Raw genomic sequence first — 25,229 nt, 5'->3', positions numbered from 1 at the left:
TAGCTTCCAGTGCATTTTTTGTTACTCATTGGAAGAGTGAAATTTGTTGCACTTGATCTTGTAATTTGATATATCATGTTGCATTTCTTCCTTTTCTTCATGCGTCATAGTGGAAGTTTTTGTTGCCTTACTAGGTGTATCCATTTTCTTGTTACGAGACATATTGTGACCAAATAATGATTTCTATGCTTCACCATGCTCTTTGAATCACTTCAAACTGATTTTTCAAACACAAATTATGATTTATTTTTAAATACACATATTTTTCTTTCTTTTAGGAGTTCAATATTGAAATTGTTGTATCTCTGTAATTTCGGGTCTGAAAGGTTTGAGATTTCATCACGCGAAAACCCTTTAAGCTTTCTTTCCAATGCCACAAGTCAGATCAAGATTGGATTCTTCAAGGTAAAGTTATGTCCAATCTCCCATGATGATGTGATTATGGACTGGTTTAGTAGAGCGAACTTGTACAAAATGTCACGTGTTACTGTTTCAACCTTCAGCCCTGAAAATGATACATGACAAACTAAAGTTTGTGTACTTTCAATCACTTTTTATGAAATTAAAATCCAATGCTTGTATAGAAGGTTGTGACAATTTTCCCTAGGTCACTTGTTTGAAACTGAATTTTGGAGCATGCAAAAATCTTAACTTATTCGAACCATATCTTAAAAACTATAGCGAACCAAGATCTAAAATTTTTACACGAAGTTCACCACGATTTCGTCTCTACGTGATTGAAATTTAAGCTTCTGAAACCTCGTAGGAAAAAAATTATAGTGAAAATGCCAAAATGACCTGTTTGAAGCAGCAAAAACTTAGAATCCAAAGCTCTGATACCAATGTTATGTAACCAAATCACAAAATAGAAGAAAAGATATGTTATCACTAACAGAAAACCCTAGTTGTGGGAAAAAATTCCAAGGTAACCTCTAACTGCTTTGGGCTTGAAGCTAGCCTTTCAATTCGGAGGGGGATCTTTCCTCAAACTCAACTACCCCAGGTCACAACAATATCAGTTCTGTTAAACTATGGCTAGATTAATGTAAAGTTGTTGATGTTGGTTGGAATCTAGAGAAAAAGGCATACCATTGGGCGATGGAGTTTAATTTGGTTTAAATTGAAAGATCACACTAAAATATTCAATAAAGGAAAGGTAGCTAAGCAAATATGAACCATTGATTTGTTGTGATGAAGACAAAATATAAGAAAACAGTCCACTGAAAAGGAGCATCAAGCAGTTGAATTCCAACACCAACGATAGAAAAGAGAGTGCAAATGATTAAATCTATGAACAAAGCATCACAATGAATGAATTTTGTTTATTATCTATCTTTTAATCATTAAAATATAACAACCATGGCAAGAAAAGGCACATTAAACCGAAGAAAACACATTCATAATACTTAGCACATGAATCTTGCTGTAGTTTTCGGTTTTCTTTATTAAAAATATCCCAAAATATACAAAGCACAATGTTTCTTCAACAAAAACTAAACCCTTCTTCATTCTAAAGAGTTTGTCTTTATAGGAAAAATTACAAACTAAAAGCAGGTTTGTAATGTTTACTTGCTCACAGAGTCCTAAATATAAAGAGTGCATATTGAATACATGAACATAATACATAGAATTATCTGTATCTAAAAACATAACAGTCTGCTAAAATATCGACTAGAAATGAGGGTCAAACTTGTTGATTGATATCTTGCATATCCTCTTGGAACTTGTGCCTCGTCCTAATGCTAAATATATTATTTATTATGCAACTCCTTTCAAGACTGCTTGATCTTCCAATGTTGACCAATCCACTGATACTCTTCCAAAATCGGATAAGCGCTAGGATCTATGACAGGCTAGTTGTTAGCGCTTTTATAAAAATTGTCAAAAAATTGCAGTGGCACTAGAACTGTTAGCGCTTATCAAAATTTCACAGTGAAAATCACTAACATTGAAACTGTCAACGCTCATCAAAATCTAACCTTGCAAATCGCTAACATGCTAGTTCTCGACCTTCAATCAAAATTCCATTAGAAAAATTGGTAATCAAAATTGAGATGTGAAAATAACTAGCTGACTGTGCTATCCGCCTCTAGTAGGATGTCTACATTAGTTTTTCTTTATCTCTTAGTCCTCCGGACCTCTGTAGCAACCCCTTTCCTTGAGCCTTTGGTCTTTTTGGTTTTATCTAAGCTTGTGGACTCCTCCCTGTTTATAATCAAGGATTTTTGAGGGGTTTTGTCTACATCAATGATTTCTTTTGCTAACTTAGGGTTCTGCTTCAGTTTAATTTTGAATCTTAGTTTATTCCCTGGTCTTGTATGTGGCCTCTTTCCACCTTTGAACATTTCTGCTAAGGTGGGTTCTTTGTTAGTTTGTGTCTGCTCTGTATTGGGCTCAATCATTTTTCCCTTTCCCTTCTTTGTTTGTTTACTGACTTCTATTTCTGTAGGTAGAGGAACACTAGGTGAAGGGGCATCTTTTGTTTTTCTCAGCCTCTCACTCTTCCTGGTATAAGCCTTCGGTAACTCGGGAACTAAAGGAGGAACTGGTTCTACTTTTTGTTGACTCCTAGTTTGCACTGATGAGGTCCCCTGTTCTAGGTTTTGGGGTTGTTTGATTTTCTTCTTGCTTCCTTTCTTTCTGCCCCTTTTTGGTTTTACAATTTCTTCAAACCCTCCCCAAAACAAAAAATGTTCCCAAGTTCTACCTACTTTTCTTAAGTGGGTTTCAATCAATAGTTTAATCAGACCTTTATGATATATGAAATGAGAGGAGGCATTAGGTCTTGACCTAACCCTAACAGACATATGTTTCAAACTCATCAACATAAAATAGGGAGCATTCATCCTGACTTGACCTGCGATGTGGGAAAGGAACCGAAAATGGTACAAATTTATGATATATGAAATGTGAGGAGGAATTAGGTCTTTCCCTAACCCTAACAGACATATGTTTTAAACTCATCACCACAAAATAGGGAGCGTTCATCCTGACCTGACCTGCGATGTGGGCAAGGAATCAAAAATGGTACAAATTCACCTGGTTGAAGTGTCCCTCACATGTGAAGTAACACTGTGTAATATGTAGGAGACCATGCCATTTGTCTTTCAACCAGGACCTCTGAATTTTTGAATCCCAGTTACTCTCTTTAAAATCATCCTTCAGGAAAATTGGTACATCAATTCCAACCAAAACATGACTCTTGAAGGCTCTTTTCCCATCTCTAGATAGGTTCTTCGCTTATGCAATTACCTCCTCGGTAACAAGAAAGGAGATTTCCCCAACACTAGCTTGTTGTCCATCAAAATCCTTCGTAAAATCTTTGGCAACTCCATCGTGATACCCTGTGCAACGGAAGAAGAATTTCTCCCAACCTGCCTCTTGGAAACATTGATGAATCTCTAGGTAAATTTTGTGTAGATCTAGACCTTTAGGCTTTCCTCTGTGTAGTTTTCCGCTCTTTCCCATAACTCTCATTGTCAAGCAGTAACACAAGAAATGGGAGTGGGATTCGATATGGGATTTTCGGGAAATCTTAACAACTTGTCCTCTTTTGGCGTAAAACATACAACTAGTTAATCATCCATTATATGGGTTTTACCATTTGAAGAAAATTATTTCAGAGCGTGGCAACTTATAAATCGTATAACAAACCTAACATATGATTACAAAAAATATTAACGTGCAATCATGATTTTTTCACCAAACATTACCTTTCAGTGGCGGAACCTGAAAACCCATTGTCACATCACCATCTGACTTGTCAACGCTCGCTTGATAGATGATTGTTCATTTGCTGACATGTGCTCCATCAACGCATTATTTGGACATAAAACAAAATTTGAATTTTTCCTTTAGCGCTGATACTCCAGCTACTAGCATTTAATTGACTCTTTTTACAAATATGCACCGCTACTCTGAATGTCAGTTCATTTTTATTTTCAGAATTCATAATAACTCTAATATTTTATATGTTAGCGTTTTAACTCCGTTTTTTACAAATCAAACGTTGACACTGAAACTATTAGCACGCCCCAAAATTGTTTAAAATTTAGAACACCAGATTACATTAAGTTGCCCATGAAACTAGACTGTGATAACCACTGGTTCCATGAGGATGTTGTTGATCATAGATGGCGGCAAGAAACCCTATAGACCAAAGGCTTGATCCATTGGGATGATCCAAACTCAACAACTGCAACTTGCAATTGAAATCAAACTGCAATTGTAAACTGAAACCAAAAGTGTAGATGCTACAAATTGAAATTTGAAATTGCTAAAAACTGAAACTAAACACTGCTACAAAACATGCTAAGAGTGTTGAGCTTATTGGCACACCAACCTATCCTAAGTTGCTGGAATTTTTTTTGAATCAAATGACACTAAAATTCCAATGCAACTAGTCAAGTAGCTGCTCAGTATGGCTTTTTAAATGTGCCTGAACCTAATAAAAAATGTCCAATATAATGACAAATATGACAGATTATGAATTTGCTTCTCACAGTGGAAACATGGCTGGAAATTCAAGATAAAACAACTCTCCATATAAACAATTATGGGACCATAAAAGTCATATTATGTTTGATGATGTTCAATGTATTTTGTGACTAGAATATCTTGCTTGCACTGTTCATATGTGCTCTCTATGTCAAACCATTGTTCCAACTATGAGTTTTCAAACTCATACCCATTCTCAATATTAAAAGGAAACAATATGTATTTTTGGCTTTTTTGAAATGAAACTTCAAAAGAAAGACCTTGAAATGGAAAAGTTTGGGGTATTTCCTAATCTTTAAAAGCCTCAAGCTCTTTCTCAATGTCCGTGGAAAATTCATCGAAAAAAAGAATCTTAGCTTTTGAGCTACATTTTCATGACTTTAGATAAGAAGACAAAAATGAAGAAAAGTTTTTATCCACCTCATCATCTGTACACATATTGTTCCATTCTCTAAAACCTTGAATGGAAGGACAATCTGCCACTAACTCTAGTTTCTCCATCCATGTTTCCAAGAAGATAATCCAGAAACTTGTTAGAGACCTTATGGACTTAACAGGTAAACTTTCAACCCAACTTCTACATTTTCCTTGGAACGAATCATAAAACAGTCTAAGGAATACATCTTCCTTCTTGATTTTAAGGAGATCGGTAAAGTCATGGTAATTGTTGATATGTTTCAAGGCCAGATTTAGATCATCTCCATTAAATTTAGGACTCTTTCTTAAAAAGATTCATATGTTGGTAGAATGTTAGGAAAACCATGAAGGTCTAAAAAATCCAAGCACGCATACCTTGAAATAATAGTTGTAGCCTCTGAGTTCTTCATTGAATCCAGTGGAGTCATCAATACATTCTTCAAGCTTCAAATTCTTCGGACAGTGGAGTCGCCATGAACTCTGGATTGTTTGACAATGGAGTCGCCAGGTGAATGGTGCACAACCACTTTGTGTTTGACCTTTGTTCACCATCAAAAGTCAAATTTGATCATTTATTTTATTTATTTTTATTTTTTATTTTTTATATTTTTATTTATTTATTTATTTTTATTTTTATTTTTATTTATTTATTTATTATTATTATTATTATTATTATTTTTTTTTTTCGGGATATTTGCTTGAAGCTTTTGCCTCCCTGACAACGATGCCAAAATGTTATTACTCAGAGAAAACCTTGGTTGTGGGGGGGAAACTCTAAGGTAACCTCTTAACCACTTTGGGATTGAAGCTGACCCCTCAATCTGGAGGGGGATCTCTCCTCAAACTCAAGTACCCTAGGTCACAACGGTAACAGGTCTATTAAACGCTCTATGACCAGATTAATGTGGAAGTTGTTACTTCGCTAGAGTATGGGAAGAAACCATTGGGCAATGGAGTCAAATAATCCGAGTTAAGAATCTTTGGAGCTTGGTTTTTAAGGATTTTGCATTCCAAAGACACTTATTTTAGCAATATGCTAGACATTAATCATCTATAGCATGAAAGAATGAAGAGGAATACACTCAGAGCTTTAAAAACAGAGCATCATAATGAGAAATTCTATATTTAACTCATTCACTGAAAGGTGAATATATGAATATAATATATAAGGCAACGTGACATGAATTCTACATCTACTTACTTATTTAGATGAGAAGCTTAAACACTCAATGAATAACAAAGAAAGAACACAACACTAAGAAACAAACCACAAATGCTGAAAAATGAATCTTTGGCACAAAACCCTTGTACTTATGTCCAAAAGTTCTTCTATTATTCAAATGCACATATTTACAATAGGTTTTCTCTTCAAAGTCCAACTCTGTACATTACAAAAATAATAGTCTTTAAATACTACTTACAAACTGTTCAAGATCCAAAAATAATGGATATCAAACCTCTTAATCTATCTATAACTTATTAAATCAAATAATAAATGAGGTAAGCTCTGACCCCAAGTCGAATTGATGAGGTGGCTCTCCAACTGATTGAATTTTTTTTCTAAAAATAAAAAGAATGAATTCTCACGAATTCCTGAAAAATAGGCTTCAAAGATCCATGTGAACTCTCAAACCATAATAGTGAGATTGTAGAGTGCCTTGAAGATCAACAAATAAACTATGACATTCATGTCTTTTATGATCCTGTGGTTGTCTATATTGACGACGTTTTTATCTTGTGTGTTTAGCCATGTTTTCACTGTGAAGACAAGATCCATCATGAGTGGTCATTGCCCTTACATTTTTTAGTTTTCATTTTGTTGAAGCATAATCAAGGAGCTACATTATTTGAGCAGCTATTGGACTAGTTGCATTGGCATTTTTGTATCATTTAATCCAACAATTCTTTTAGCAGTTTAGAGTAGGTAGGTGTGATCAATAAGCTTGCTGGGCAAGCATCTCTTTCAACATGTGCATTTTCAGTTTGCTGCATTTTTCAGTTTCAGTTTACAGTGTAGTGTACAATTTAGTTTGGATTACAGTTTGGTTTTCAGTTGCAAAATAAGTGCAGGTTGCAAGTTGCAATTGTTGAGTTGGTATCAACCCAATGGATCAGAGTTCTGGTCTATAGGTGTTCTTACTTTCATCTATGATTGACAACATCCCTGTGGAGCCATTTGTTATCACAATTTTAGTCAATAGTTTTAAAGCGTTGACAATTTCAGTGTCAACGCTGATTTGTTAAAAACAATGTTAAAGCATTGACAAATAGAATATCAATGTTATTGTAAGTTTTGAAAATAAAAATGCACTGGCAACTTGAGTAGCAGCGCATTTTTGTAAAAACGGTCAATTAAACACCGACAGATAGAATATCAAATCTAAATGTAGAATTCATTTTTTTTTTTTTAATTTCTAAAGCAAAGCGCTAATGGAGCACATGTCAGCGAAGGAGCGATAATATATCAAATGAGCGTTGATTAAGCATATATTAGCAAAAAACCCTGTTTTACTATGTTTTTTCCTATTTTAGTCACTTTTAAAAATTAGTGTCCAAGTAACTGGGGATGAATTTTGAAAACCTGGAGAGGATTTTCGAGGGAACATGCCTATTAACAAAAACCTCTCTTAGACTTTGCACAACTACCACGGGTTGAGAGTTTCAAATGGATATTTGAAGCCTATTTTCAGGGATTTGCCAGAATTTTTTTTTCTTCTATTTTTAGAAAAAAATACTCAATCAGTTGGAAAACCACCTCATCAATTCGATCTGGGGCCAGATCTTATCTCCTTGATTATTTGATTTAGTAATCTATAGATCGATGAAGAGGTTTGAGATCCATTATTTTTGGATCTTGAATAATTTGTAAGTAGTCTTTAAAGACTATCATTTCTGTAATATACAGGGTTGGACTTTGAAGAGAAAACCTATTGTAACCATGTGAAATTGATTAATAGAATAAATTTTGAATAAAATTACAAGGGTTTTGTGCCAAAGATTCATTTTTCAGCTTTTGTGGTATGTTTCTTAGTGCTGTGTTCTTTATTTGTTATTCATTGAGTGTTTAAGCTTCTCATATGAATTAGTTAGTAGATGTAGAATTCATGTCACAATGAATTCATATATTCACATTTTAAATTACGAGTTAAATGCAGAATTCCTCATTATGATGCTATGTTTTTAAAGCTTTGAGTGTATTCCTCTTCTTCCTTTCATGCTATAGATGATTAATGTCTAGCATATTGTTGAAATACATGCTTTGGAATGTAGAATCCTTACAAACCAAGTTCCAAATATTCTTGACTCAAATTATTTGATTCCATTTCCCAATGGTTTCTTCCCATACTCCAACCAAGTTAGCAACTTCCACATTAATCTGGCCATAGTGTTTAAAATGCAACAAGAAAATCCTAATTTAATTTTGTCCTTGAATTAAATTAGGAATAAACTTGTAATTTTACATCACAAGACAACTTGTACGAGTTAACTAAGTTAAATTGACTTAGTTGGCTCAATTAATTCGAGTTGAGGGTCTAACTAGACTCATGTACAATGTTTCCTACATTATAGCAGCCCTGGTTGAGTTTATTTTGAGTTGCAATTAATTAATTCAATTTAACTGAGTTGAAGTCAGTTAAACTAGTTCCAACTAATGGAGGAACTAGTAGGAGGTCAAATAGTGGGGTGCTGCTTCATGTATTCAACCAGTTTACTGATGATTTAATCATTAATAACTCATGCATGTGAGATCTGAGAGTTACGCAGTTGAGATTGGAAGTCAGGGAAAATGTACTATTAGTTGTATAATCATCTGAATTGTATAGGTGGTGCATGCATTCAGAGGAATGCCTATGAATATTGAACAATTCATATTGAGGAATTTACCTAATTAATAGGGGGCTAATTCCCAAGGAAACAAAAAAAGGAAATAAGGACTTGAAAAAACAAAAAATTGGTTGAGTATTTCCCTAGGCTTGTCTAGGAAGATGTGAGGCATATGGAGATAGTGCAGAGGTTGCTTGGGCTTGAGCAAAGCATTGTAATCTTGTCATATTTTCTGACTAATGCAATATACAAATAGTAGGGGTTTTTAGTTGTGGGTTTCCCCAGGAAATCATTATGTAATGTGTTGATTGAATTCTTTCTCTTATATGCTTCATGATTTCATGATCGTTTAATTATTTCCGCTGATAGTAGAGTAGATTCAATTCTATTGTTGTAGTAAATTACAATTAGCAATTTGAATATATAAGGAATTTCTACACATAGAGCATTTAACATACCTGCTACTGTTTTCACCTAGGGTAGCTGAGTTTGAGGAGAGATCCCCCTCCAGATTGAGGGGCCAACTTCAATCCCAAAGTGGTTAGAGGTTACCTTAGAGTCCCCCCCCACAACCAGGGTTTTCTTTGAGTGATAACAAGATAGATCAACAATTTGAAAATTAGCCTTTTCGAGGGGGAAACCTCCTTTACATCATATAAATAAACAATTCTTGGATGATACAAATGACAAGACCTCCTTGGTACATATAATAGTCTAAGGGGTCACAATATAATCATAGCCTACGTAACAATAATAATGTAAGGACACAACAATAATAATAATGGGCTTCTACGAGGCACACCAATAATAATACGGGGGGGCTACATGGGCACAACAATAATAATAATGGGGCTACACTAGTATTATAGGGACATGACAGAGTGTAATCCCACAAAAATACTCATGAATTGAATCACTCAAGTCCTGCTTAATATAAGACAACTCAATCCAATGTGCCTTCAATATAATGATACTCATGTGGATTTATACTGTCATGAATATTTCTAAGGGTCTATGTCAAATACTCATTATCATAATTATTATTTTTAATTAAACGTTGACTATTTTTTTTATTATTATGACCACATTGGATTCATTATCCTTTGGGTACCTTCTTAGGTATGTGATATCATCATCGACTTTACATTTTGAAACATGCTTCTTTCAAACTTTTTAGGCATCTGTAGGAATATCTTGTGTTGATATTAAAACTTTTCATCTTCCTTGAGGACTATAATCCAAAATTTGGAATATTTCCCAAATGCTTCATCATAGCTATGCACATCGTTGTTTCCTACCTAAGCACACTTCTTTTGCATTTGATAGAAACATAATGTTCAATGACCTTGTTAAACGTGTGAGCCAATTGTTGAGTATGCTAGTTTATTAGAGGTGCACATGGTTGTTTTTAACTTAAAGCATTTCTTTTGCATTTTATAGAAACATAATTTTCAATGGATTTGTTAAACACATTAGCCAACTATTAAGTTTGCTAGTTTATTAGAGAATGGTTATCTCACTCATAAGTGCGGCATTGCACTTGTCTGATAAAATGTTAGAGTGAAGTAATCATGTCATCCCTGCTACAAAGTCAAGGAATAATGATGATGCTATTATAGGGGCCACGAGTTGCACATGAGGTGGGATGTTAGAAACTAGGTCTATAACCTATGTTACCCGAAATAGGTGTTTTTTTTTCTTTATTTCTATTTAATATGTAATTAATTTATATATATTCATAACACACACTCACACATATGTATAAGTTTTTAATTATTCATATATGTCCCTAAAAAATATTTAAGATATAATTAAATTGTTTCGAATCCAACTATAACATTAAAATATTGAATTTTCAATCATGAAACATGACTTCGCACATAAAACCTGTCCATGTTTGATACAAATAGTGAAAATGGATCCATATTATTTTCATATGTTAACAATATTCTATATAGACTTTCTATCGTGATTTCAGCCTTTCATAGTGCATAAAAACTAAAAACATTAATCATAAAATAAATTTTAAGTTTTCGAAAAACGAAGAAGAACTAAACATATCCAAAAACATTCATTCCATGCAACATAAAGTTAAGATATTAACAATTGATCCAATCATTTGAAGAATCTTTCTTTCCAACAATACCCTATATTTCAAGCATAAAATTCTGCCATTTTGGAAATATTTGATACCATTATGAAAGCATCAAATAATCATAGCATGGGGATTCATTTTTGTTTCCTCTTCTCAATAACTTATTTACTGGCATTATTGTCAGAGATACTTACTCGTGTGAGAAAGCAATCTGCCTTTTCTTTTTGGCTCATATATTGCTGACGCCACTAGAATGTTGTCTTCTTAAATCTCATGTATTGTAACTTCAATAGTCTTGCTAATTAATAAATGGTCATTAGTCCTTTCAAATACATTTATCTTACTTCCAAATTAGTTTTCTTAATTATCGAAAACAACTAAAATTAATTAATTATTATTATTATTATTATTATTATTTTTTATGTACTCTAAGAAATTTTCATCAATACCATCGATTTACATGCAAATATTCTGAAGGAATATACATGTTAGATCTAAGACTTTTGTGATCCATAATGTAGATAGATGTCTTTCGGATTAATCCTAATAATGTGATTAATCTGAAAGACATCTATTTAGGAATATACATATTATATATTTTGAAGTTCTAAAATGAAAAATCAAACATTATTCTTATTTCAGATTTAAAAGGTACATACAATTTCCAATACTTAATAAAGTACATAGAATTTCAATTATTAATAATATGGAAATATTTATAGCACTTTAGGAGCATGAAAAAGAAGACGACTCTATTGAATCTCAAGCTTCATAAAATAAAGTTAATTTCATATTCGAATAACATCCCTATCAAGGAAGGATACCAGAGTATGGTGTCCATAAGTGATTCACCACAATTACCAAAATTTGTACTATTTGTTGGAAACACTTGGGGGGGTGGGGGTGAATCAATATTTTATCTATTTTTACACAATTGATTGGATTCCTTAAAATATTTATATCATCAAAACAAAACATGAAACAATATCACATCATATGATTAATACACGAGAATTTTCTCAAAAAAAAGCTTCAATATGTATGGTTACAAATTTACCAGTGAGGACAGGAAGGAAGCAATTGCTCCCTAAGTCTGAAGATATTTAAAGACCCAAGTTTGAAGGATTCTCCAGTCTCCCTTACAATCAACCAATCAACCAATCAACCATTGCTGCTGCAATTCACTTCACTATTGTCACTCCACACTACCTGCTCCTTATGTCAACTTGACACTATAACAACTCTGCTCACTTTTTGTTGCTTTTTTCAACCTGTTATTATTTGTATAGTCACCACTGCTCATCAACTGTTTCCACTCCACAAAAACCTGTTTTTTATGTCAACCTACCACTATCATGGTCAATCCTGCAAACACTACTCATAACACCTATTCTCATCGTACATACCAAACCCTAGGCAACAAATTGTCCACCAAAACACATGTGACCTATCATGGCTCAACAACACTTGTCCTTTCAATAATCTCAATAGCTCTACTCCATAATCAATCTGATCCCTAAAATGCACTACTTATGTTCAACAAACCCTCATTCACATCAAACCCTAACATCAATGTTCTGTCAAGCCTTAAGTATGTATACAATGATGAGATTCCCCTGCTTGGCACATAGGACATTAGACTTAGCCAACTGATCTGAATACAATTAATATAGTCTTCATATTGATGTTTGTCAAGACACACACAATTACTGCATTGTTTCTAGTCACCTATAAAGTTATTAATCAACTCAAAATATTAACATACACAATAGCTATACATCTATGGCAGGAAATAAACAAACTTTTTTCGATTCAATAGTCATCAACATCATATGATTGATAACGTACGACAATAGTAAAAGTAATATCATATAACAATAGAATGCAAGTATGACCTCCAACAAGTTCGATCTTCAAAGTATTAAACTTCCTTGCTTGCATAACAAAAATATGGTGCTTCTGTCCCTTAATGAAGGGTCACTCTCAATACAATTGTTGAAGGTGACTGACATAAGATGACCTGCTTAGGTGTCCATATGTATACTTCTGTCACTTCCTTTAATCAATTCAGAGGAAATTCAATATCTCTGTTGATTAAGTATGAGTATGCTTCTGACCTTGCTCCTTCCTACAATTCAGATCTCTGTCTTTACAAATTTTGGTTAATGTTCAACAAATAGTGCATTAGTTATGTGTTTAATTGCAAAAATTTGGATACAGTAGGTCACTCTTAGGATGCTAAAGGGACCCTTATATATAGGCAAGCACAAAATTTATTGATCCTTGACTTTTGTAATGATATGCCAAAATTTACTTTGAAACCTCTAGAAGATGTCACTGCGAGACCACGAATATTCAACAAGAAGTATGTATAGTTGGTGTAGTTGTTGGAGTAATTGTATAATTCATAGGGAAACAAATAATGCCTCAGGTATGCAATGAGTCTTAGGTTTTCTTTCGATCAAATTATTCAAGATTAAGTTTGAAGACTCAAGTAGGGCTCATATATGCCAATAAGACACTTCAATAGTTCTTGGCACAGTTGAATGACTCATGTTAGGGTCTGTCTTAAGGAAAAACAATTTGTTGTGGGGAGGCTGCTTGGAGGCCGTGATGATAAACCATGATCTAGAAGCTAGAGCCTCAAGAAAATACTTCTGCTAGGTTCTAATGGGAAAGCCAGTTGGTCTTAGAACTTTAGCGAGTCTCAATAAAACCAAAATTCTTGCTTCAGATTACCAACAATATTGCTTTAGTAGATACCAAAGTTTCCAAAATTGAGAAGAGCTTCAAATATCTCTTCATAGTTCTGAAGGATATACAATTAAGCCTTGAATAGAATATGACTACCCTCAGTCACCTTCAACAAAGATGCAACAATGATGTACGTAGATGTTCAAGGAGGAGGCTGATACTTCTTCTTTAAACTTGATGCATTACCAGGAGGTCTGAACTATCCATAAGGTGCACATAATCATTCCCTATAGAGGGTCAAGAGTTACAATTGAAACCAATTCCTTGACTTATTCAAATTTACGTTAGATCATAAGGAGTAGACTTGAATATTTGAGGGTTGCAAGTGCATCACAACCTCAAAATATGTTCATAAATTTTGGAGAAAAAGTTCTTGATATAAACTCTTCAAGATGGTTAAGATGCATCCATAGATCATGAAATTTGTTCAAAATCACTCAGATTTAGTTCAAAAAGGAGTCTGAATTGTCAAAACAAGGTTCAAAGGAATGCCATAAGGAGGGCCAAAAACCACATAGAAATCAAAGGCTTGGCTGCTTCAGATTTCCTTGCATAGATGTGAACAAAATCCAATGAAACCATTAGAGAACAATACATCCCATTTGTTTCAGATCTTTATGCTCCATAATTCGTAAAGATGTTGTTAAGACCAAAAAATCGTACACCTGTTAGTACAATCCAAAAGAGACAAAAAAGTGTCCAGCAAAATGCACAGGTGAACATTTTCCAGCCGAATACATTACGAAGTTTAAAAAATCAAAGTTCTCCTAAGGTCAAAAGTTTATAAAGTAAAAACAATTAAGCCCGCACGTCTATTTCTTTGATAAACCTGTGCACACAGAATGACCTCCTAATGTCGCGTAGTTGCAGTAAATGATGACTCAACAATCCGCGACCACTTTACACACTTGTGGTCAATTCTCTGATATGAGTTGAGTCCAATACAACTGAATTCAAGTCACCTTGGAGATATGAAACCCTTAATGGAATTATATTGTCCTACTCATGTGTCTTTATCATACATGTACCAAGAGAGGGAAGAAGGATTCAAAAAAATTCTATATAAACGAGCCATGGGAGAACCAAAATATGAGACATTGTTATGTTGGCCAAATTTCTGTTTGAGCAAACCACCATTGCATTGTTGAAGCCAAAGAAGGGAAGAGCACTAACATGTTGGTCATTTTGCTTCTAAGCAATCCATCATCTTAGTGAGAGTAGAGGAATCCACCATTGGAGAGCCTTCAGACTTTTTAGAGAGAGAGGAGAAACTTGCATAGAGATTGAGGAAAAAAACCCCCTTGCTGAGGATTTTTGAGCCCCATAGCTCAAAGAATTTTCTTCAAGTGTCTAAGATTCATATATTGTATTCAACCTCTACCACCAGCGACCAATAAAGGGAAAATTTTCCACATATTATTAATTTGTTTTCTCCATTTGAGCATTGTTTTGTTTATGTACCTCTTTGTTTAGTTTATGTTTATGTACATATTGTTTCCACTATTTACAATGTTGTGTTTATTTAAGTCTGTCCACTAACAACACCAATTTTGACTATGATCCTTTGGAGGGAACAATCAACTGCTAAGGGGGTGTCTTTTGGTACACTTTTTCTCCAAAAACACTACAACATGAATGACAACCATACTACTGTCTTTTCATTAATTTAAAGATTGTTTTTGTTGGACCTCCTCTCTGCACAACCATCCTACAAGGCACTCTAAACCTCTATGGATTGTTTACAGACCCCCATGACCTGTTCTAAGCCCGTGAAAGTGAAGAGTTCACTGTTCTTTCTCATCTGTGTGCTTTTTTCTCTAATAGACGCGAGTGTGCATTTGTGTGTGCTAAAAACATGTGGTCAACAGAAAGCAAAAAACAACTTTGTATTTTTTCTCTTTTCTTAGGTGATTGGCAACCTTTAGTGAATTTCCTTCACCTTTGCATTCAGTATTTTCTGTTTAATACCCCTGGTTGCTTTACTAACCTTAATTGGTGAAGCAATTAGAGTATTTTTCATTTTGCATTTGCGAATACCCACATGGATTAATTAGGGAGAAAAGTCTCTAAATTCCACATATATATTTTCAAACTATTTTTCTTAATTTTTCTTCAAATCACATAGCTTAATTAGTAAAGAAGTAAGTGAATCATTATCCACAAATCTTACTACTAACCAAATCATTTTTTTGAGGACTAGGAGCAAATGTTACTAGAGAAAGTAAATAATCTTTGCTTTCCTTGCGTCTCATAGATGAACTTGGGATTGCACATGAAAACCTTCTCGAAAACATTTGAATTTCCATTGGCGTTATTAAACTCCATATAGTTTAATAGGAAAAAAGTAAGTGGCCCATAATCCGCAAATATATTTCTTTTTTCCATGTAATGAACAACCAACACTTAGGGTAATTAGAAGGATATTGAAAAAGATCATCGCATATCCACATTTTATCACACTCTGTATGTTCACTTGCAGCAAACACTAAGCCTTCATACGCTTTGTACTAGAGGGTCATCCAGTTTTCGGAGCTTTGTGTACTTAATCTATTTTGGCTTACAAAATGACTCCATGAGTGAATTAATACTACTTAAAAAACAACCATAAATTGAACCAACTAAATTTCCCTGCGGGAGTCACCAAAAAATTTATAGTTCAGGTTAGGACCATTGGGGATAGGCATCCCATAAGCTGCCATGGTCATGTTACACCATTGAAACATAGTTGTTGACCTTTTAGAAAGCTTAAAAGCCTTCAATCATCCCACGAAAAAGAATATTCGAGCATGGCAGAGACCTAATTCAGAGGGGGTTTGGCTTAGGTTTAGTGCGTGCAGTACTCTTTGGGGCTACTTGACCCATCTTGTGTTCAGTATTGGTAACTGAATACCAAGAATCTTGTTGACACCCAATCATGGGGAATGGGTGAACAGTTGTAAAATAGTGTAAATAATAATGGAAAAGGAAGAGTCATCGGGAGATGAAACTCAAGAGTCACTCCCTCATGTATATAGCTATGAGAAATCTAAATGAATAAATAGATTTCATTTGAGGAGTTACCTCCTGGCCTGACATGGTATCAGAGCCAACTCCATTTTTATCTTTTTTGCCCTGAACAGTTGTAACTCTCTCATGTTCTGCCTATTTTGCAGAACTATCACCTTCTCTGCATTCTATACACCTACGCTACCGTTTCTCATAATGTTATACTTGCATTATTTGTTTCTGTCTGCACTGTTGGCTCCGGTCCACTGTGGTGTATGTTATACCCATTGAACCCTGCCCTCTACAGTTTGTTTAACGCTACATTTACTCTGGTTCATATGTGACCTCCCTCTCCACTGCGTTGTGACAGATTTCAAGCCGCCCTCGACCTCTACGTCTTCGTCTGTGGGGAAGGCAGGTGGGTTTCATTATCATGTTGTCCATGACCTCGCCGTAGCAGAGGTATTACCGCACAAGAGCGAAATATTTTGGTATACCCTCCCCCATATTAGCGGAAGCGTGGTGCCATTGTTCGGTATCGGTGTAGCAAAAGCGGAAGCATGGTGCCATTGTTCAGTATCGGTGCAGTGGAAGCGGAAGTGTGGTGCCATTGTGGTGCTGTGGGACCAACACAATTTTCATGGCTCCGAGTCACACTGTGGCAGCGCTTGGAAGGCTGTCACAGGAAGGACGACCGAGACTCGGGCGACCTTGGTGTGGCTCTTGCCGTAGGCAGAGGAACGGTAACTGATTACATTATACGCTGTGGTATTAAACATAACACTGCGGTTTTACATTAAATGTTGAATACATTCATATCCCGCTCTGGTTTCACATACCTCTCTGCTGTCATAACTCAACATACCTCTCCAATTTCTCATTGGGAGACTCAATCTGGTTACCTAAATACGATGTTTTCATATACAAGTATCATATACATAGAACACCGATATACATTATATTGTTTCATAATTTCATTGTCCTGGAATTATAGTATAATGTTGTCTCTGTTTCAACTGTTGGTATTATTTCAACTATTTCATTGTCGACTCCCGGTCAATCGTTGACCCCTCCCCCATATACCACCTCCCCTAAATACTTCCTACCTCATATACCACCTCCCTTTACTGCAATTTTTTTAATCACTAGAACTGCATTTTTTTAACCAACAAAAGTGCATTTTTTATATATATTGGCAGAAAAGTACATTTTTTAAAATGCACTCATTAATATCAATTGTGGGAGTGGTTCTCAATGGGAAGGAGAATTATCCTGAGTGGTCTTAGAAAATAAAACAGACTCTCATTTTTAATGAGCTATGGAAAGGAGTGTGTGTTGGAGACGGAGACAAAGAACCAAAAATGCCTACCTCAGACAAGGAATTCGCTATTTGGGAATATAAGAAAAGCAAGGCCTATGCCCTGATTGCAGCATATATAAATGAAGAGGTGAGTCGCCATATTTTTCCATTTTCAAATGATTTCGAAGCCTTACAAAAAATGAAGGAAATCTATGACTCACACTTTGCACTTGAAGTTGTTGAAATCATGATTAAACTGTTCAGCCTTGAATTACAAAATGATGACCCTCTTTCTCTTGCATCAGAAGTAAAATATATTATGCATGATATCAAAGTCACTAATGTTGAACTGGACATTCCTTTGATAGCTTTTGTCAAGGCACTTTATCCCACTTACTCAAATTATCTTGAGTCATTGCAAGCAAATGGAAACCTCAAATAAATTACCTTTGACTCCCTTGTGAATAAATTTGCTGAGAGAGAAATATTTTGGGAAGAAGACAACTCCTCAGTCTTTTGAAGAGGCTATGTGTCTTGCACATAGAGAGAAGAATCTTGCTCAAGATTCTTCCTGAGGAAGAGGAGGTCGAAGTGGAAGAGGAAGAAGAAATTTCAGAGGCAGGGGGGCATACACTCTCAAGGAGAAAAGTCAGTTTTTCATTGAATACGCTGCAATAGATATGGATCACACGATGCATCCACATGCAAGTTGCCTTGGGATAGAATTGAGCAGGAAAGAAATCAACCCACAGGTAAAACTAATGAGAAAGAGAAAGGTAAAGCACCTGAATTCGGTCACTATGTTGTGGCACATTGTAATATTGGAGTAAATGAAGACTTATTTAATGCTTCACCTGCTTCTTGGAAAAATGATTGGTTGCTTGATTCAGGAGCAACTTGCCACATGAATTTTAGAAGAGATTTTTTTGAAGAATTTACTGACAATGTTGATGGAGCAGTATACTTTGCAGACAAATCAAAACTCAAGCCATCAGGGCTTGGCACAATCAGGCTTAAATTGCCTAGCCTTCCAGAATTTCTTTTGCATGATGTTTTGTATCTCCCACAGCTGAGAAGAAACTCACTGTCCTTGTTCCACATCCACCAGCAAGGACACTCCATTCATATGTTTGATGGCAAGGTTGAGGTGAGAAAAGCATCAGATCACTCACTTGTCATGAGAGGGATAAAAGAAGAAAGGCTTCTCAAGCTACAAGGTACCTCTGCTCGTGCACAAAATTTATCATAAAATTCTCATTATGACGAAGGTACATTTCCATCAAGTTTATTATGGAATGCTATATTTGGACACTTGAACTATGACAACCTCCGCTTGTTGAAGAAAAATGGTGTTATTGGTTTGCCTACAATTCCTAGGAAACTTAAGCAATGTGATGCTTGCATTCTAGGAAAGCATAACAAACAATGTTTTTATGATTCACATGCCAGAGCACATAGAAAACTTGAGCTCATTCATTCAAATTTATGTGGTCCAATGCCTATTCCTTCTGCAAATGGAAATAAATATATGATGACATTTATTGATGACTACACCAGAATGTGTTGGGTTTATTTATTGAAGAAAAAATCTGATGCTTTTCAAATATTCAAGAACTTTCATACATGGATTGAAAATGATGCAAAATCTCATATTGGCTCTATTCGCACTAATAATGGAAAAGAATACACTTCAAATGAATTTTAAAAATATCTTCACCAACATGGGATCAAACATCAAACAACTGTGTCTTATAATCCCCAACAAAACGGAGTTGCTGATAGAATGAATAGGACAATCTTAAATATGGTGCGCTCCATGATGTTTTTCAAGAATATAGAATTGATGTTTTGGGTTGATGCAGTTCTATTTGTTGTATATGTAAAGAATAGATGTCCATCTAATGCTATTAGAAACAAGACTCCTTATGAAATGTGGTATGGCCATATTCCTTCGGTAAAGCATCTTAGGGTCTTTGGTTCCACCTGTTATGCCTTGATACCAAAGGTACAGAGAAACAAACTTGGTGCAATGAGTCATAAGTGTATCTTCTTGGGGTATTCAAACACCTCCAAAAAATACCGTCTCTATGATGAAGTTAATAAAAAGTTTGTTGTATCTAGAGATGTAATATTTCTTGAATCATCCAAAGCTGACAATGTTGTTGAGTGGCAACTTGATCACATGGATAGATTCACAAATGCAAAATCATTTCAAGAATTCGATAATTAGATTCCACATCTTTAAGGGGGGTTCCTATACTAGATCAACTTGTGGAATCTTCTTCTAAAGCACTCTCTCCCCCCCATGAAACTCCAGCCTATGATGATACTTTGAGTGATGTGATTGACAAAATTGGGAGACTCAATCTTGATTCAGTCCCAACTCAATCAACTGAGCAACTTGGACCTTCTTAGAAAAGTCCCCCAAAGTGGCTGACAAAGACACTTGAAAGTGTTCATCCTGATGAGGTTGGAAAGATAAGAACAAGAAATTCAACCCGGCAAAATGGAGGTGATGTAGATGACTCTGATTCACCTGTTGATATGGATGGTCCCATCCTTAAGGATTTGTTGTGAAAGGACATGAACATAAAGCATGCAAACTTGTGAAATCCTTGTATGGCCTCAAGTAAGCACCGCGAGCCTGGTATGAAAACTTAATTGAGCATCTTCTGAAACTAAATTTCAAACATTATGATATTGATGATGCAACTTTGTTTGTCAAGAAAGTTGGAAAAACAGTTGTATATCTTGTGGTATATGTAGATGATCTTTCGATGACAGGGAACAATGAGATCTACATTGCATCCATAAAGAACGAATTGAGGAAAGGTTTTGAAATGACTGATTTGGGCTATGTTCATTACTATCTTGGTATAGAAGTAACTAAACATCTGAAGTCGATATTCCTTTCTCAAAAGAAGTACATTGGAGATTTGTTTAACAAGTTTGGCATGGATGAATGCAATCCTCTAACTACTCCAATGGAACAAAACTTAAAGCTCACATCCATTGAAGGAAAATAATTTGAGGATGCAACAAAGTATAGACAACTTGTAGGAAGTCTCAACTACCTGACTACTACCAGACCAGAGATTTCATTTGCTGTTGGAATCCTCTCCAGGTTTATGCAAAATCCTTGTGAGGGACATTGGTCTACTGCGAAAAGAGTTCTAAAGTACTTGAAGGGAACTCAAGACTTTGGGTTCAAGTATACACAAGTGGGCGACCACAACTTGATTGGATACTCTGATTTAGACTTCGATGGAGACAAAGAAACTAGGGTATCTACTTCTAGTTATGCTATGAGTCTTGGATTAGGAGTTGTCTCCTGGATATCACACAAATAATTAGTTCCAAAAGATTCCACAACATAGACAGAATATGTGGCAGAAGTTGAGGCAACAAAAGAAATTGTGTGGCTCAGGAAAATCTTAGAAGATTTGCAGGTAAAACAAGTACATTCGACTCCACTCATGATTGACAACACCTCTGCAATAAAGTTGGCCAAGAACCCAAAGTTCCATGATCAAACGAAGCACATCAATACAAAATACCATTTGATTCGACATCATGTTGAGGTCAAGACAATCCATCTACGTCATTGTTCCACTAATGAGCAGATTGTAGACATTTTCACCAAAGGACTTGGAAGAGAAAATATTGAAAGATTCAGAACAATGCTTGGACTCACCAAAATCCCTTCAGATTAAGGGGGGGAATGTTGACACCTAATCACAGGGATTGGGTGACCAATTGTAAAATAGTGTAAATAATAAATAATGGAAAAGGAAGAGTCATCGAGAGATGTAACTCAAGAGTCACTGCCTCATGTATATAAATATGAACAATCTAAATGAATAAACATATTTCATTTGAGGAGTTACCTCCTGGCCTGAAAAACCTAAAGACTCGAATGCTCACGTGGGATGATGATACTTAGTGACCAAATCTAGGGCTAGCTTTCCCTATAGGCGATGGTGCAAGCAACACTTGAGCCTCATTACCATTACCTTGGTTGATTCTTCAGCTGCTGGAAGGCATCGCCATTTCTTTCGGGACATTGCTCGAGGACCCATCAGAAGATATCTTCACAAGGCCCAATTACTTTGAGAGTGGACAAGGCGATTAAGTCTACATAAGAATTTTTTTCATACGCAACAAACAAAAACCTTTTTCTTGTTTACTTGATCACATACTTTAATTATTAAAGGAAAATAAACCCTTTATATTTACACCTTTTTATTATTATTATTATCATATGTATGTGATCTTATTGCATTGATATTTATATCCTTCCCTCACCATACACATTTTTTTTTAATCATATGTATGTGATCCTATTGCATTGATATTTATCTCCTTCCCTCACCATACACAAAGTAGCACACATTCTAAATCGACATAATAGGGGACCCCATGACTCCCTGTCGATCTAGACGTTTTTTAAACCTCCCCCCGTTATTGGGAGGTGTGCTAGGACTCCCGCCATTTAGGCGTAGATGATGTCACTCAACCACCATTATTGGATCTTCCTTTATTGGTGCATCTTTGCTCGTAAATCCTCTTCGGAAAAGTAAACCCTTCACCACTCTAGAAGGATCCCCACGTGCTACCCCCTTTGGGAGCACACACACCTCTCCTCTGGACACTCCTTGAGGTAATACTCTCGAGACATCCCCACAGAGGACTCCATTGCATATAGTTGTCCAGAATTGTTTTACGATGGCAAGTAATGCACAAATACCGTTCTTAGCTTCGCTAAACCTATCGGATTTAAGCAAGCTAACCAATGACCCGATCGCCCATGGCCAAAATTGGGTAGCTACACCCACCAAGCTCCCTTAAGACATTCCAAAGTTCGAGGTAAAATAGGGCGAAGACCTAGGAAACCATGTCATGACGTTTCACCTGTGGTGTTCATTTAATAGTATCACAAAAGATACTATTAGATTACGATTGTTTCAACACACCATAATTAGGCCCGTCGCGCAATGGTATGTGGACCAGCCTTCAGCGTTGCACGGGACCTTTAGCTCATTAGCTACTGATTTCCTCACCTTCGTCTAGCTCCCGGTCTGTCATGATTCGTGTCAGAACTCCTTACCATATTCAAACAAACACACGCTACTCACATCTTCGATCATCTCCATGAATGACGAAAATGCCGTAGCCTGTGGAAAACCCAGTTTGGAGATAAAGTCCTCTTAGACATTTTCCTCATATCTCTCACATCTGAAATAACTAAGGTCATTCATCCCCGAAAACCAAGGAAGAATCCATTAGTAAATCCCAACAACTGGAGCTTATCTATACCCAGTCTGGGTACATTTATCATGTGCTTCCAGATGCCTTGCACCTGCAAACTTATAAAGAGATCCCAAGCACATCCAATGCTACTGATGGATTAATTGGGTACCTATCCCAAAATCACCACAAGAATAACTACCAATACCCTGGGTATTCGTTCAATGGGAAAGCATATTATGCCACACAAAACACACCACCATTGCAACATACAGGGTATTATAATGGTCAACCTGCACCTATGCAGAATATAGTCAACAAGGTTAACCAATACCATCCCCCTGAAGGAGGCTCATATCTTCCCCCTCAGGGAAACCAATACTCCTCTAGGAATACAGACACGACATCTGCTCTCCTGAGCCAGTACATTAACTAGGGACAAGGAAACCAATATTCTCCTTTCCCAGCACAACAAAAAAACATCCCACCAACACAAAATAATGCACAGGTGAATCTAGTGAAAACTTCTCTTGCTTCAAAACACAATTAGAGGAACAACTGAATTAAGTTAATCCTTCCAACGCTGCTAAGAAAAAACCAAAAATTAAGCCAAAGGGAGAACCTGAGCGGGGGGAAACAATCAATAGAAATCCCCAAGGGCACCAGGAAGGGACAACCCCAACCCGAATCAGAACCAGAGAACGACCAAGAATAACTCACAGAAACAAAGCAAGAACACAAGTCTACATACTAATCATGCATGTGCTATCTGTGGGGAATATGGTCATTATAGCCACCACTTTCCTCAACTTCCTAACTTAAAAAGGATACACAACAGTAGGGGGCAAGACGGTTAACAATCTGCAATGATGCAGGATCCCTTCCCCCATAAGGGAGTTGTTAATACTCAACAACAAACTCCCCAACATCATCCATCTGGAGGGAACCTCCATAACAATCATAATCATGATATTTTCATGATTTCAAACACAAAATCGAAGTTATGAAGCTCCCCCTAGAGCCCAATATGTCCACTTCGGCTACAAAAATACCTACAGGGTCATTGACCATCCCTCGACCTTCTGTAGAAGCCATGTCTAAAATGGTTAAATGACCCTTACGGCGCGCAGGACAAAAATCGAAAGCAAATCATAGCTACAACATAATCGATGACTTAGCACAATCACCATCAGCTATGTTAGTGCTAGAAGTCCTGCAAACGTGCCCAACCTAGTGGAAAGCATTACTTTCCACTCTAGGCGCAATTGACCCATCTCATTCCTGCCCAATGGTCTTTGACTTGGACAAAGCTACTCCACGACTACCCTCAGCTGTCCCTTTCCAAATCCCAGTTAGTCCAAAATATCAACATCTATCGTTGCATCGTCGACGAAGGGGCTTCCACATGTATCATGTCCAAATTTGTTTGGAAAAAATTAGGATCCCCTGAACTTAATCCTTCTGACATAACACTTAGAGCATATGAAATACGCTCTTCTTCTCCCGTTAGTTTATACCCTAGCGTGGCAGTTAAGTTGGCTGGAAAAACTGTGTTAATAGACATTGAAGTATTAGATGGCCAATTGGCTTATAACATCATACTAGGCTGAAGTTATATGTACGAAATGCTCGCAGTCGCCTCACCGGTGTTCAGAATAATGATGTTCCCCCATGATGGAAAGATCATTACTGTTACTTAAATCACATACTACGAGAAGGAAACCTTATCCACACCAGATGGCGTGTTTCCCTTAGTCTCGTCCTCCCATGAGGTGATCACTACTTACACTGAGCTCAGCCCGGGCTAGTTTAAGCCATCAAATCTCCTATGAACATTCCCAAGAGACCCTCTGGTAAGACAAGATCTTGTCCCAAATACTCAAGTACCAATGTGCATGATGACTTCATCAAACACCACCCAAAACCCAGAACCAGTTCCAAACACCACACCCCCTACAACTGATGCTTTCATTACTTTACCTCACGCCATTATTCAAACCCCGTTTTAATCCCCCCACCTGACTTTGTCTCGCACCAAGCCATGGAAACCCTTACATTACCAAATATGGCTCTCGCGATACCGGTTTGGTATTTGGTCCCCATGATCAT

Source organism: Pinus tabuliformis, chromosome X (assembly GCF_031772625.1).
Source record: "Pinus tabuliformis cultivar Carrire ecotype Pingquan chromosome X, CPIR1, whole genome shotgun sequence".
Taxonomy (NCBI): Eukaryota; Viridiplantae; Streptophyta; class Pinopsida; order Pinales; family Pinaceae; genus Pinus; species Pinus tabuliformis.
This window is presented reverse-complemented; position numbering follows the sequence as displayed.